This window comes from Coturnix japonica, chromosome 8 (genome assembly GCF_001577835.2).
Source record: "Coturnix japonica isolate 7356 chromosome 8, Coturnix japonica 2.1, whole genome shotgun sequence".
Classification (NCBI taxonomy): Eukaryota; Metazoa; Chordata; class Aves; order Galliformes; family Phasianidae; genus Coturnix; species Coturnix japonica.
The window spans coordinates 18,182,064-18,197,190 of record NC_029523.1 but is presented as its reverse complement, the minus strand read 5'-3'; the positions used below and the strand labels follow the sequence as shown (position 1 = coordinate 18,197,190).

The window sequence follows — 15,127 nt, the reverse complement described above, 5'->3', positions numbered from 1 at the left end:
TTCGTGATTCTAAATGGAAAATGGTCTGAACAGGGCATGCCCAAAGCAAGGGTTGTGGGGATGCGACACTGAGGGATGTGGTCAGTGGTCATGGTGGGGTGGAGTTGGACTGGGTGATCTTAGAGGTCTTTTCCAACCTTTTTGATTCTATAAGGACAACACATAGCTGCCCACATTGGCTCACTGACACCCAAGCACTGCCTGCTGCAGAACAGTGTTTTTGTGACACCCATCATTTCCATTCATCACCCACCACCAACCCAGGCAGACTGTATAGGACTCAGTGAGCTTCTCGCCCTCTCTAGCTCCTTTTAAACTCACCTTCCTTGCTGCACATCTTGGCTGTTTTCATTCTCTCAGCAAGGAATTTGCCTCCGCCCCTTGCCTTCAAGCTGGAATGAGCATACTGATGCTCCCCTCCACCTTCTCGCTGTCTCTTGTCTATTTAAACTGTAATGTTTTAGGAGCAGGGACATTAACCCTCGTCTGGATTAGCATTGCTCTAATGTAAATAATATTAGTTACATTATAGATGTTTCCGTAATTAGAGTTCTTCTTTCTATAGGCATTTAAACACCTCGTCTCCTCATTTGACAGTTATGCTATTTGATTTGTGTTCTCCTGATGCAGAGAGTGGTACAGAAACCCTTTTATCTCTCCTGATGAAGGGGTTTGGACTTTGATTGGATTTGGTTTTTTTAGCAGCCTTTGCAGGGAGGAACCCATGGATAGGTGGGTACAATCTGAGTAAGGTGCAATTTGAATGGGGTTAAATAATGTGGTGAGAAGCAGGGTTTTAACCACAGTTTTATCAGGGAGTTTTTATTCAGACTGTACAGAGAGCTGTGGGTGCCCCATCCCTGGAGCTACCCAAGGCCAGGTGGGGTGGGGCCTGAACAGCCTGAGCTGGTGGGGGGCAGACAGCCCACAGCAGGGGTTGGAATGGATGGGCTTTGAGGTCCCTTCCAACCCAACTCATTCAATTATTCCAAAATTTCTTGAAAGAGTATGTGGTAAGGATGAGCCCTTCCCAAAACAAGAGGCAAAAAGAGCTGGCCTGCATGGCAAAATGTCTTGTGTTGCCTGTCCCCACTCACCTGCCTTTGAGCAGGATGCGTCCCTGTTTACTGACACGAGTAGGGGAGAGCACTAGGGAAAGAATTTACCAGGGTTGGCTTTATCAGAGAGGTTTGTCTCGGCAGATGGCTGTGTGTTTTAAATTTAAACCGAGAGGCATAAATAGTGGAAAAGAGAAGAGGGTAATAAGAAAAATATTAAACTGCCCAGTGCAAATCCTTGGGGAACTTCTATTGCAATAACTGACCTCCCATATAGCACCATTTATTTCATACGCTGGCAGCTTTATAGGTGCTTGTACAGCTACAGACGAACACCAATTTGCCAGCGCAGTTTGTTTTGATAACTGTTGTTTTCAATAAATCTATATTAAAATCAAAGTGAAAATTAAATAGACCAAAGTCGGTAGCACTGGAGATAAGGGAGAGCATTATGTGTCGGAGCTCGCTCTTACCTCCTGTGTGTGTGATGCATTTTGGCAGTCCCAGACACACTTTTCGTTGCCTCTCTGCATATTCCCACCTCTGTGCACCATCCTTCCTACCCCTGGCCCTGCGGGTGCCTCTGATGACAGCAGAGGAAGAGAGGGAGGAGAAAAGAGAGAATAGAATGCCCAGCACCAGGGCAGGGAAGGAAGGAAGGAAAGAAGAAAGCAAGGAAGGACGGAGCGAGTGCTGGGAAATGAGGGGAGGAAGAGAGAGGCTGGAAAAGGAAAGAGGGACGCCAAGCTCTGTAGGGGAAAGACAAAGAGGCAGAAAATAGAATAAACAGAGGGAAGGCGATGGGGAAATCAAAGCAGTGCGGACAGAAGAAAGGAAAGCTTGTGGGACCATGCTCTGTGTGCACCCTGCAGAGCTCAGGTGGGCTTTGGGAGTGTGGGAGGGACAGGGGATGCCTTGAGGATGGCCAGGAGTCGAGGCAATACCCTACAGACCTGGAGAGCACAGCTGGAAGGGCAGCAGCTAGGGCTGGCCAGGTCATTAGTTAATTGCTCTGGGGCTGTTTGGAGGAGGTTAGATCCAGGAGGTGCTGCCTAGCACTGAACATCGCACTTGAGTCCAAGCAAATAATGAACAGAAGAGATTTCATGGTAGAGCAGGTCAATGTTTTTCCGGCAGACCAGTTTTGTAGCAGAAAATGTTGATCGGATCAACTGGAAGCATTTCCTAGGACATGTTGATATTACCCAAGCTTTCATTCAGAAAACATCCACAACACAGATGATCTGTGTTCTTTTTTATTCATCTCCTCCTGTCTGCATTGTTTCACCCTCTGCACCCATTTTGTTCCCAGTGCTTGGCCAAAAACATGAGGTCTCCAGACCTGGCGGCTACCAGGAGCTCTTTTGGTCCAATATTTCCTTCTTTCTTCACTTCCCTGATCATAGCAAGGATCCAAAGAGTAGGGACGAGGCAGCAGCGGGGCTGGGTGACAGCCCTTTTGGGCATGGGTGTTTGATTTCACAGGGAGACTCAGCCCTTCTCACAGGGATCTTAAAAAGGGTGGAGGTTCCTCCTGCCTCTGTAACATGCAATAAAACGAGACGTAGCAGTGCGGTGTAATGCGTGGTTGGGACTTGCAGATTGATGTAATAAGAAATACTGGAATGGTGGAGTGAAAAGAAATGCACTATTTTTATTTTGGGATATGTCAGCAAATGAAAAATAAAACACAAAAAACCCACAAAAAAAAAAACCCAACCCCAAACCTTGAGAACTACAGTTTCTGCCCCAGCTTAGGTCAGAAATCATATTTATTTGCAACCGCAGGATTTCCCAAGAGACAGGAATTCCTTCATTATTATTTTTGGCCAGCTGTCTTCCATATGACGGCCCGTGAAAAGCATTTTATCTCACGTTAAAACCCTCCACATAAAAACGTCTCCCTACCTTGCAGCAGGTGTGCTCGTCCGGAGGGGAGATTTGCTTTATCAGCAAGTTGTTCCTCCAGGAGCAACGCTTCGTTGTCAATGTTTTTTCCATTTACACTTCAAGTTCAAGACACTTGAGCAGCCCCTCAGTATTGGGTGGCCTGTGCAGGCATCCTTTACACGCTGCAACCCTGTTAGCTAAAATACCCTGCAAAAAGAATACGCTAAAGTGCTTTTTATTATTATTATTTACTTATTTATTTTTAACGTCCCATCAAAAGTGTTTAAAATGTCTGACAAAATGACCCGTTTTGTTGCTGCCGATGCTTTGAAATACAGCTTTCCCATGACGGCATAGCTGTAAAACACATTCGGCTTTTTTATTTTCTTTATTTTTATTTTTTACTAGTTAGCGATGGAGTTTTGCTATAGCCATTAAAATATAAAGAATAAACTGCCCCCAACTGTACAATATATATTTTTTTACCGGCGTTTATAGTGACAATATAAACTGTGAGGGTTAAGCCTGCATTTTTTTTGTGGATGGCACTGGAATATCGAGCTTAAGTATACAGCATGAGCACAAGGCTTTTATGATACGCAATAATGATGTAAAAAAAGGTTTTATTTCTTTAGTAAACTGACATCACTGCTTGTCCCTCTTTGTACATCTTGGGTCCAAATGTTTAGTGCAGCACAGCCTGGAGAGGCTTCTCCTGATGCTGTGGCTCAGCCCAGTGCTCCCTTGGCCAGATGCTTGCAGTGGTTGCACCAGACACTGACCCACATGCAGCCCACACTCACATTGTCAGCACCTCAATGAGGCCACATGCTAACAAAGTGGCTCTGCACATTGACCATTTGGAGTGCGCATGGGAGCAGCTCACACCAGTATATGCTTAGCAAAGCGAAGTACATGTCAGGGATCTGGGAAATAGATCACAGAATCATAGAGCCATAGAATCATTGAAATTGGAAAAGATGTCTAAAAACACCAAGCCCAACCCATGCCACCATGCCAACTGATCAATGCCACATCCCCATGTTCCTTGAACACCCACCGGAATGGTGACCCCACCACCCCTCTGGGCAGGCTGAACCACTGCATCACCAGGTGGGATTATTCAGTACGCCTCCTTCATGGAGAACTCGGTGTTTATCTGTTTTACAAATCATTGTCACATCCCAATGCCCTTTAACTCCTGTAATCCATCAAGACCACAGACTGCACAGCTTTGTGTTTGCTTCACATTTTAGTGTATCCTCTCATGCTTGTGAATAACGGGGGTTGTTATGAAGAAAGGACTGGTTTGTCTGAGCAACTCCATACAGCATCATGCCTGCTCAGCCAACGTGGTGACTTGTGGAAACCTCTGCAATCATCTCATCCAACTCAACAAAACACAGGCTGGATATCCCAGTGCTGGTCTGAGACACCCAGGGCTGCCTCCTGCTCTCCTAACACAGTTCAGTCAGCACCCACCTTCTGATGCCCTGCTATGTTCATAGAATCAAAAGCTTGGAAAAGGCCTTTAAGATCATCCAGCCCAAGGACCAACCCATCACCAGCATGCCTATAACCCACGTCCCTCAGTGCCATGTTTTTCCAATGCTTTCTCAGCCTGCCAGAGGCTGTCCCTCTCACCTCCGTTTTAACTGGAAAGGGATTTCCACCCCACGGCCCCGATTCCGGCTGAATTAATGGTTTTTGAACTGAATCAGCACATTTGAAGTTAAAACAGATCCCCACTGAGTCTGTACATTTTTATTACTGCGCGAGGAGTGCTTAGGAAAATAAAAGGAACAAGAAAGCCCTGAGAGTGGACCACCCTGTCGAGGGGGGAAAAACAGAAATCAAGCTTGTTTATATGAAATATATTTATAGGATCAAGTGACAAATATGGTACAAGGCCTCAGAGCCCAGCTCAGGGATACCACATTCCAGTCTGGGCACTCGTGATGAAGAAAATTTAATTGAAACTGGAGCAGGTGTAGAAGGGGTCTGCTGAGTGTGGTGTAGGGTGTAGGGAGGCAAGGAGAAATGAGAACAACTGGGTTTTGTTACCATACAAAACAAAGAAGACAAAGATGACCAGGATCTGAGAGCTACCTAGAAATATACTAAATGAAACAAAGCCAAGTTAAAGCCAAGTTAAAGCCAAGGCCCATCCTGACAGAACAAATCAGTGTGAACTAGCTGTGAATGCGTGTTGTTTGGGAATTAGAGGAAGTCTTCCATCTTCCAGGCAGAGAAGACCTGAAGGAGCCTCTCAGCCAGGTCAGTGCAGACAAGTAAACCAGTGCATTTGAAGATAGATGTTGATAAATAGACTAGGATGCTGGGTGGGAAATCACATTACATGACGGGTCAACGCACTCAGTATCCCCAGGACAACTTTTCTGGCTGATACTCCCACATACGGATGGCTTTTATGATCTGAAATGCTCTTTTGCCTTTCCTAGGCTGAGGACCTCAGCACCTTTAGAACCCTCTGTCTTTATCACCTGTGAGCCCTGTGCTGTGTATATAAACCTCCTGGCCCCACCAAGCTGCCGTTCCCAAATCCACCAGGGGGTCACTGCCACACAATGAGACGCACTTGCTCCCACGGGGCTGAACGAGATGCTTTCTTTCAAAACACCCTTTAGCTGACAGCTACGAATAGCTTTCCATGATGACAAGCTGTCATTAATATCATTCACCACAATGGCAGAATGCGTGTTTGGAGAAAAGGGGAGAGAGCAATCCACTGCAAACAAATGTTTCAGCAGAACACATGCACTGCGCTGCGGTTTCAAGAATGACAACATGAATATAAAAATGTACATTGTGAATATTAGTATTCCCTTAAATATGTGTTCACGTTGCTTAATGAGTCCCACCGGTGGCGTTAGTAACTGAAGGATTTGGGTTGGCACATTATTAACTTGTTAAGTAGAAAACAGTGATACAGGACTACTTGTCGTGTGTATTGTAAGGCATTTAAAAGTTGCATTCAGCATAAGCAACTGAACAGAACTAAAGGAGCTGCCTTTAAAATGAGGCGATGCTTTTAATGCCGTAACCCTGTAAAATCCCACGGTGTTAAAATTGTGCAGTGTGTGGGATGTGTCCCATTTTCCTGCCTAGCCTCCCTTGCTCCTCTCAAAGCCCCGTCCATCCGTCAGCCCAGAGGTGGACGCACAGCTGTGCAGAGCAAAGTGATGTTTTGTTAGGGAGCTGTCAGGTCTCTAAAGCAAATTAAAGTTAGAGCTATGGACTGTGCTGCTGCACTGGGGATCCAGCTGTGAGAGTGGGGCACAGCTGGAGGCTCTGGGTTGACCTTTCCAGCTGGAGCTTGAAGAATTGATTGGGGTGGCCAAATTGGGTCCATTCTGGACATTATTTCCTCTGCACTGCTTGTAGCCATCCCAAAATCTCTAAAATAGGAAAAGCAATTAAGATGCTAGACCTGCTACTGAAATACTTGGGCTCATGCTTGGGCTGACAGAGGGCCTGATAATCTGGTCCTGTGGCACTGGGACACTGGGATTGGCACGGCTTCCAAAGAGGTTCTTCTCCAGCTTCTGAGAGCTGTGTTGGAGAAAGGACCTCTTTGAAGGTGTGGTTGGTGATGGTCATTGCATCAGTGTCCCACACTGCAGAGGTACAAGTCATACAGACCTGAGGGGACACTGAGGCTGGAAGGGCCAGATGTGCCCCTTCCCCCCTTACTGCAGACCTCAGCAGGGGAAAGGAGTTCCCACTGTACAAAAAGGCTGGGAGGAAACAGTGCCTACAAGCTTAGGAAGCAGCACAGGCTTGGCTGATGAAAAAGAGACGTGTGCGCATCTTTGAGCCATTGATTTTTTGTCTAGACAGAGAAAAAAAAATATCTTTTACTGTTACTTGCAGAGGTCAGCCATGAAAGGCTTCTTCTCTCATGCTACTCACAACACTCATGGGCAGGCTGTGAGCCCTACATTTCCAGCTTTGGGTTGCACTGTCATTTCCAGCACGTCGCTGCCAGCTCCCATCGCTGACGAGGAAGGGCTGGCTGAGGGCACTTACAGATCGCTCAAGGAACGGCGCACTGGAAAAGCCCTATATTTGCTCCTCTGTGCTCCTTGTCAAGCTGTACATCAGTCACCAAAGGCTCGACGAGTCACAGAAGCACGGCTGAGCTCAGAAGCAGAGCTTGCTCGTGTGGGAGGGAGGCTAAGAGATGCCAAATCTAAGAGGACTTAAAGGAACCTTAAATGGTTCGCTGCTGGTGTGACACGGTTCAGGCCTCTGAAGTTCAAGGCTGCAGATAGAGCAAAAAAAAAAGGAGAAATTCAGCCCAAAGAGCCAATGAGCTGATGTGAGATGTGCTCAGGGCAGAGTGGCAGTGTCCTCTTATGGGGCTGGGACAGCTGCCCGGGGGGGGGGGGGCTGTAATCAATGTGCATGGAGGTGTTCAGCACACATGGGGATGTGGCACTGAGGGATGTGACCATGGGCAGGTGGGGTCCTTGGGGTTGGGCTGGGTGATGTGAGAGGTCTTTTCCAGCCTTTATAGTCCCGTGGGGCTGTTGGTGTATGACGTGCAGCTGGCACTTGGGGGGGCTGCAGTGGGGACGTGAGCCAGCTCTGGGGGACAATATGGGTTCGTATGGGGGATATGGGGGGCAAAGAGCCTGGGGGACAATATGGGTTCGTATGGGTTCATATGGGGGCAAAGAGCCCCGTGTGGCGGACACCCGGCGGCACCGAGCCGCGGCCACGCGTTGGTACCGGGCTGTAGGGCGGCGCGGTGCCGCAGAACTACAACCCCCAACGTGCCCCGAGCCGCGGCCTCGGCCTTAGGCCTGCGCAGAAGGGCTCGGTGCGGAGGAAGCCCCGCCCCCGTTGCTGTCAGGCTGCGCTGCGGTTGGCCGGCGGAGCTGCCGCTCAGAGCGGGGTCGGGGGTCAGAGTGCGCGGAGGTGAGCGGCGGTGTTGGGGACTCGTGGTGCGGAGCGCGTGCGGGGCGGGGGGGCAGCGCCGGACCGGGGCGGCCCCGGAGCGGGAGGGGGGGGCGGCAGCGGCGGCGGGGCGCGGCGGGGCCGGGCCGCGGGCGGCGGCGGGGCCGGGCCGGCAAAGGGGGCCGGGCGGGCCTGGAGGAGGCGTGGGGCCGCCGTGGCCCGGGGCGGGGGGTGGAGGCCCGGCTCCGGGGGAAGCCGCTGCCCGGTGCTTCGTGGCGGCGGGGCCTGCGGGGGGATGAGGCCGCGACGCCGTCGGGCGAGGAGCGGGGAGCGGAGGAGGCCGCGGGGCCGGCGTGCGGCGGCGTGCTGGAGTGTCGCCCGCTCGAGGCCGGGCTCCGGCTCCGCTCCGCACCGCTCTGCGGGCTCCCTGCGCCGCCGCGGCCTGCGCTGCACAGAGCGGGGGGGAGCGGGCGCTGTCGGAGCCCCGGGAGGGGAAGCGGCGTGTGCTGAGCGAAGCTCGGTGTGATGCGGAGATGAGTAGGTAGGGACGGGGGGGGGCGGGAGGTTGGCGGCTCTTCGTGTGCCGGTTTCAGCTGTGGAGCCTCTGAAGTGAACTCGGAGGGGCTGCTGGGGCTGTTTGCTCATCCTTTACTGGCACTAGGGTTGTTTTTTTCTCCCATTCTTTTCTTGCTGCTGCCCTGTTACAGGTGTTCTTTCCCAAGCGAGGTCTATTAAATGATGAATGTCCCTTTTTCCTTGTGTTCTGCCATTTGCAAGTCTGTGTCTTGTGGATTCACATGGTTGTTGCTGGCCTATTTGCTGAACTCTGACACTTGTTTTACCTCTTCCATGTGTACTCCAGTTTCTTATTGAGCTTTGGGCCCAGGAATGGATGGATGGATAGATAGAGTTCAGACCAAGCAGCAGCTGAGTGTTCTTTCAGCAGCAGCACAGGGGAGCAGAGGGTTCTCCCCTTGCTTAGTGTTTGTGCATTGCCTCTGGAGAAGTATGCAGGGCTCAGAGCATGGTACCTCCCAGGCCATGGCCCATTGGGTGCTGCCAGAGAGTTGTTTATAGATGTATCTTAGAATGGGAACTTGATTTTACTTTATCACTGAATTGCTCTTTGCAACGTTGTGGCATCTCATCGCTTGAATGTAAAGTTGGCATATGAGTTATTATCCCAAGAATGAACGATTCTTAAAATAAATAATGCCTTAGAGATCCAGTTGGTTGCTCCTCATTGTGTGGGCTCAGGAAATTGGATGTCAGATATTTTTGTTTCTCTTTAAAGTACCGAGTTCTGGTCTTTGCTGCTTAATGTTGATGTTAATTTACTGCGTGGTCTAAATTCTTGTCTCATTTCAAAGTGTGGCCCTTCTGTGCTTCTTGTTTCTTTCAAATTTTGGGTTGCTCTGAATGACATGTTTGTTGTTTTCTAAAGGGAAAAAAAAAGAAACAGATTTGAGTATTACCGAAATCCATAAGAAACCCATTAAAGCCTTAAAGAAATAGCAGCGAAAACCCCAACATGCTGATGTGCTTGATGCTAAATAAAGAAGTCCTTGGGTTGTGTATGCGCTGAAGTGATTTGATGTGACCTTATGTTTCCTCTCTGCAGTTGAGAGACACTTAACTTCAGATGGATCCCTTTGTCTTAGTTTTCTTCCCACTTAAATTTTGGAAGTTCTGGAAGACCTGTTTCTGCTGCTGTATTTGACCCATTGGCCTCCTCCCAGTAAAGGGCAGTGAGGCTTCAGGTGCTGCTCTGTGCTTGGGTGTAGGGCTGGCTGTGGTGGCTGTGTTCATAGGAGAACATGGGAGACCACGGAGCAGCTGTGCAGCTCTCACATGTCTCTGGGTCTGAAGCACATGTTGTGGCTGGGAACGTTCATCTTAGCAACTGCTGGTGCTTTACTCTTAACTGTACTGAACTAATAGACTGATAGTGTGGTGCACCAGCAAGCAGGAGAATGGGGAGAGAAGAGGACAAGCTGTTGCATACGAAGCGTGTGTTAGAGCAGCAGTATTGACTGCTGCTGCCAGATCCCATTTGGCAGCTTTCCCCTAAGAGTGCTACCTATACTGATCAAGTGCCAGCTGAATGGTTGTGCTTTTCCCAGACACACCACACAGGTAATGACCCCTCACTCCCAAATAGCCTTCTTTTTTTCCTTTCTCCTTTTAAATTAATAACTTCAGTTGTATTCGTTGCAGTGGCACTTTATTTTCCTAGCAGCCATTGTGGATATTAGAGTCAACAACTTCCCTGGCTGGTTTTCCAGGGTCACTGAGGTTGGGTTGTCTGGAAACCTCTTGTAGCTGTTCCCCTGCTTGGAGCATTTGTCCATCCAGCAGGACAGGCCTTGGGCAGTAACAGATTTCTGTCATTAATAATAATAATAATAATAAACCATTTCTAGAGTTCATTTGTGAAGATCAACTCATGAGGGTATACCAAGCAATGTCAGCATTGGCTCCCTGCGTCTGGGTTGAGATTTGTTTGGCACTCTTAATTATTAACCCTCGCATTCATTTATTTTATTTCAGCTAAGAAAGGTGTGCAGCTGTTTAAGTGGTTTAAGCAACCGAGGCGCTCGTGTATGAAAATCAAGTAATTGTGCATGCTAGATTCCATTAAACAAAGGCCAGCCTGGTGTTTCTCCTTTCCACAAAATTAGGCCAATAAGCAGTAGTGGTTTTTACTGACTGCAGGCGTAGCTACAAGTCTCACTTCTGGCACTGGGAGCTTTGTGGGTTGAGAGCACTGAAATGCCATAAATTTCAGAACTCTTTCCAAATTCCAGGGCTGGGAAAGTTTGGATGAAAACTAAGATGTGTTGTTTTTTGACAGTGAATTGATTGAGCTTTGGAAGGAGCAGTCTGAAGGTAGCGGGGAGCCTCTGTGTTGGATTCTGCCATTCAAGGCCAGAAACTTTTCTGAAGGATGCTCGAGCCTTTGGGCTCAATTCAGAAGTAACGAAGTGGAAACTTTATGGCCTGTGTTACATGAGGTTCAGACAGGATGGCCCGGTGGGCTTTCTGACTTCTGTGTTTTATGTTTATGCTGCTAGAGCCAAGATGCCTTCTCCATGTTGTGCTCCCTGCCACACCATCCCAGCCATAGATAGCACATGGTCAGGCCAGTGACTGAGCAGCTCCACTGGCTCATCTCTCTCCTGCCTCTGCCAGTGTGGGCTCACCCCCTCCTCAGAGCTCTGGCACTCATCCAGTCCATCCCCAGGCTGTTTCGTCTCACTAAGCCGGCAGGAAACTATCTTGTTTTAATTGTGTTTTATTCTGGCTGCATTAGCCATTTTATGGGTTCCTGTGGTTGAATCAGCTCACAGCGAGGCCTGACTAGCTCAGAGCTGGTGTCTGATGATCAGCAGGAAAATAAGAGTAAGAGGGAATACGGGCCTGCCTTCTGAGACCTATTGGGCTGGTTAATCCTGCTGCATATAGGTTCGCCTCAGGGCACTTTCTTATGGCTTCCATGCTGAGAAGGAAGACTGGGCTTGAGGGTTCTGGATCTCTATAACTCTGCTCCTTGATGCTGACTCTGCTCTTCTGCTGGAGCTTGCCAACCTTTTGTTGTATATATCTCTGCTGTTGCTGCTTGCTTTAATATTTGTCATTTTCCTCTTCTGCGTTTATTGTAAGTGATCAGTCCTTTACTGAGCAGAACTTCTTCCAGCTTCAGCTTAGCTCTGTTTGTCAATCCACAATTACTCTTGGAGAAGGTTTAAAAATACCCAGCAAAACCTGTCTTAAGAGACCAGTCGAGGAGGTAACGAAAGTGGGTTGCCTGGCAGAGGTGGCCTAATAAAATCAAAGTGAAATTGTACTGCGTGTCTTCAGGAGCACTTCTGGGTGGTCTGCGTGGTGCAGGTGTCCCCATGTCACCCTGTGTGCCAAAATGGGTTGATTCCCAGCCTCAGAAGCTGTGGTGTCCCCAGGAAGGACTTCCCTTTGCCTTAAATCACCCAGGCCATCATATGTCTCATGGAGTGGGAGATTCTGATGCATTGATGTGACCTAGGCCTTTGTCATGGCAGCTGAGGAATGCAGTGGGATTAAGGGATGGGAGAGAACTTTCTTATTAAGCCAGGACTGCTCTCCGTCTCGTAATCAACCCTTCTGTGTTCACTTGCTTCTTCTGCAATGCCCAGGCAGGGTGATGCGCTGAGCAGGTTGGTTTTAATTCAACCATTGAGATGTGCATCTCTCTCAGATGAGTAGTTTGCCCTGAAGCTTTCATTCTTCTCAGCAGTTACCTCCTGCGCTGCATTGCATGGAAGTTTAGACTGTAAGTTCACGAGAACAGGGACCTCTGCATGCGCAATGGGGAGAGGCTGCACACAGTTCTGCAAAGCAGGATGGTTAATATCCAGTTGTAGCTGTGATGAGTAATGCTGGGACAACCCAGAGCATCCCCAGGCAGTGCACTGGGAAGGTTAGACTATGAGCTTTCAGAAACATGGGCTTGGTTTTCCACCAATGCTGCAGACAAACTCAGCCAGAAATTGGGCACTGTTGTGTAAGTCTGCTGGAGTAACAGTCAAGGGATGATGCTGTGAGGTTAATGTGTTAAGGAAGAGAACTTACCTGTCTATTCTCATGTTACATTATTAAAATGGTTATAAAAGCTTTGTGTTTCGTTGTTTGTTTTACTGTGTTTGGTAAGTTTGGACAGTGGTGGATAAGCTGAGCTGGTTTTGTGCTCGAGCCTCCTTTCCTGTCTCCCAGGCTTAGCCAGGTGGTGTCATTTTTTGGACTCCAGTCCCTCCAATGAAATATTTTATTTTAGGTTAATGCTGCTGTTTTTTATTAGGTTCTCTCTATTGTTCTTCAGTTACTTCTTCATGTAGCTGAAATACGTGCTCACAGTTGACCTCTGAGTGCACATTTGAGCAGCTCCCAAATTGGAAGTCCTGCTTTTGTTCTTTTATCATACTCTGTTCCAAGAGTTGCTGAACGCATGCGATGTTACCCTACCAAATACATCTTTATAGCCCTGTCTTTTTACCTTTATATTTATGAACATAACTCAGTAAAATAAGATGAGTCTGACTTGCATCTTGGACTGCTTTTGGTTGCTCTAGCCTTGACTTCAGCTGTCTGCTAGAGAGCAGCAGTTGTCATTATGTATATATATGTGATAATGTAATTATACATTTAGCTTGTAATGGAGGCTTTATAAAATATGTTGCTTAAGGTTAGTGGGGCAACCCAAGCAGAATTTGTCTTTTTCCCCTCTTCTGTCTCCAACTACGATGGGGAATATTTGGGGCTTGGAAGCAAGGTGAGATGCCTTCTTTTGCTCCAGATTTAATTAGATTTAGTTGTAAAAAGAACTAATGTTCATTACAGAGAGCCTGTTGAGCTCAAGTTCCCAGGCTTGAGGTTCATTGGTATCTCACTATTGGTGGATAGCTGTTACACGGCACCTAATGCTAACTTTATCTTCAGCTGAAATCCACCAGACGTGGCCCTTTCCTGTGTTATTGGGTGTTGCAACTGTAACGTGCTGTCACTTAGGGCTGTGTACAATCTGTCAAAACAATTCCTGCAGTCCAGCTGCTGCTCGTGGGCCCTTTATATTTCATATATATCTGTGCAAGGAATTGGAGCTGTGTGATATGAAATACTAACCCAGTAGGGTTGGATGCCAGATGTGGCAGTTTGCACTATCTGAGATGATAATCTCACCCTCCGTACATGAGAAGTATAGGCGTGCTTTTATGCTTAGGTGTGGAAATGGGATTGTGCAACTTTATGTGTGTAGAGCAGGGTTTCTAGTTTCTGAAGCTGCGTTGCTTGCATTGTTGTCTGTTTAGAGTGTGTGGGGGAAATAGGGGATAATTACTCATGCCCTGCATCGTCACAGCAGTTATAAATGCTTTACATGACTTCTAATAAAGCGTGTTTGCTCACCGGCTATCTTGTGCTTGGAGGCACTCTGACCTTCCCAGAGAAGATGATGTAAGGTCTTCCCAGGGCACCAGGAGCATGGCTGGGTAAACAGGCAGTTAAAACTTCATTTGGCTCCGAGCGCAGGCTGTGCAGCAGTGTTGCTCCTGCTCATATTGTCTGCATAGGGCAGTGAGCATGGAATGCTCCACCTGCACACACCTTGCTCAGTGCTCAGCTCCCTGCAGTTCGGATGGGCTCACTGAGCATAGACTGCCTGGGAAGGTGTTGGTTGGTTGGTCCATGCCAGCTGCTTGACAGTGCCCATGTGGTGCAGGCTGGCCTGAGGGTTCTCACTGCATGTGTTCAATGTCCTGACCGTGCTGGCAAAGATGCATGAGGGAAGCACTGACTTTGTTGTGTGTAGGTGGACAGCGTGGTGTGCTTTATTGCCTGTGCTTGATATATAGGGGTTGGAGCCTGCCTGCCTCCCCCATCCCAACTGTATATTTCGCTTTATAGCAGGCTACAGACCAGGTTTTTACCATGACTAACTTACACACCACTGTGTTCTGAGACGTTACATTGCACTGATGGACCTTCAGATTCATAGCTGAAAGCCCTGAACATTTCAAGCACGTACATCTTAAATATCTCTTATCTGAGGCAGGTTAGAAGTAAATGTGACTGACTGCTATTGCACACTAATGCATTTATTAATGGTAGTAAAATCCGTAGGTGGGAAAGCAATAGGTCGGGCTGTGAGCCCCTTTGGGATACATGCAACATTGGGCTTGAGGGGAAACTTTGATTATGCTTTTGTAACTTAGTTTTTCAGTTTTCTGAGTACCCGCTGCTTGGCACACGACTAACACAGCCCCATGGAATGTGGAAGCTCTGAAGTGTGGCAGACCATGGTTTGCAGCGTGGGCAATGCTGGGAGCCCTGCAGCACCTCTGCTTCCCAGCTGTGCTGTGCCGGGTGCTGCTCTGGCCCCAGCCCTGCTAAAAGGAGGTTGCAGAGCGTGTGTTTACCCGAAGCACACAACCTGCTCAGCTGCAATTATCTCCTAATCTGGTCCTTCCGAGTTTCTCTGGTCTCGCAGGTAAATACAGATTTAGCTGCTATTGAAGGCGTATTATTTACCTCATTAAGTGTGTGTTTTGGCACGTGCATTATTTACCTGATGGACTAACGGATGGGAAAGAGCAAATGCTGTCTTTTGTGCAAATAGTGCATTTGTGCGTGGGCCGCGGGTGCTCCATTTCCCATTCCACATTGAGCACACGTGGCTGGGTGGGACCTCACTGGCTGTGCCCAGAGCCAGTGCCCCATGTCCTCGG

At 48.3% G+C, this 15,127-nt stretch overlaps 1 protein-coding gene across 6 annotated transcripts in view; it reads left to right on the top strand.

The window, feature by feature from the left end:
* Positions 1-7,802: 7,802 nt before the first annotated feature.
* Positions 7,803-15,127, top strand: part of ERI3 (ERI1 exoribonuclease family member 3) — a 94,074-nt gene continuing 86,749 nt past the window's right edge. For 4 of the 6 annotated variants that reach the window (XR_001556889.2, XM_015870228.2, XM_015870229.2 and 1 more), the window contains exon 1: positions 7,803-7,892. The gene's annotated coding sequence lies outside the window, so the exon portion shown is untranslated. Of the gene's footprint in view, positions 7,919-8,310; positions 8,413-15,127 lie in introns of those variants that run through there. The other 2 variants (XM_032446427.1, XM_032446428.1) reach the window with 2 other exon arrangements.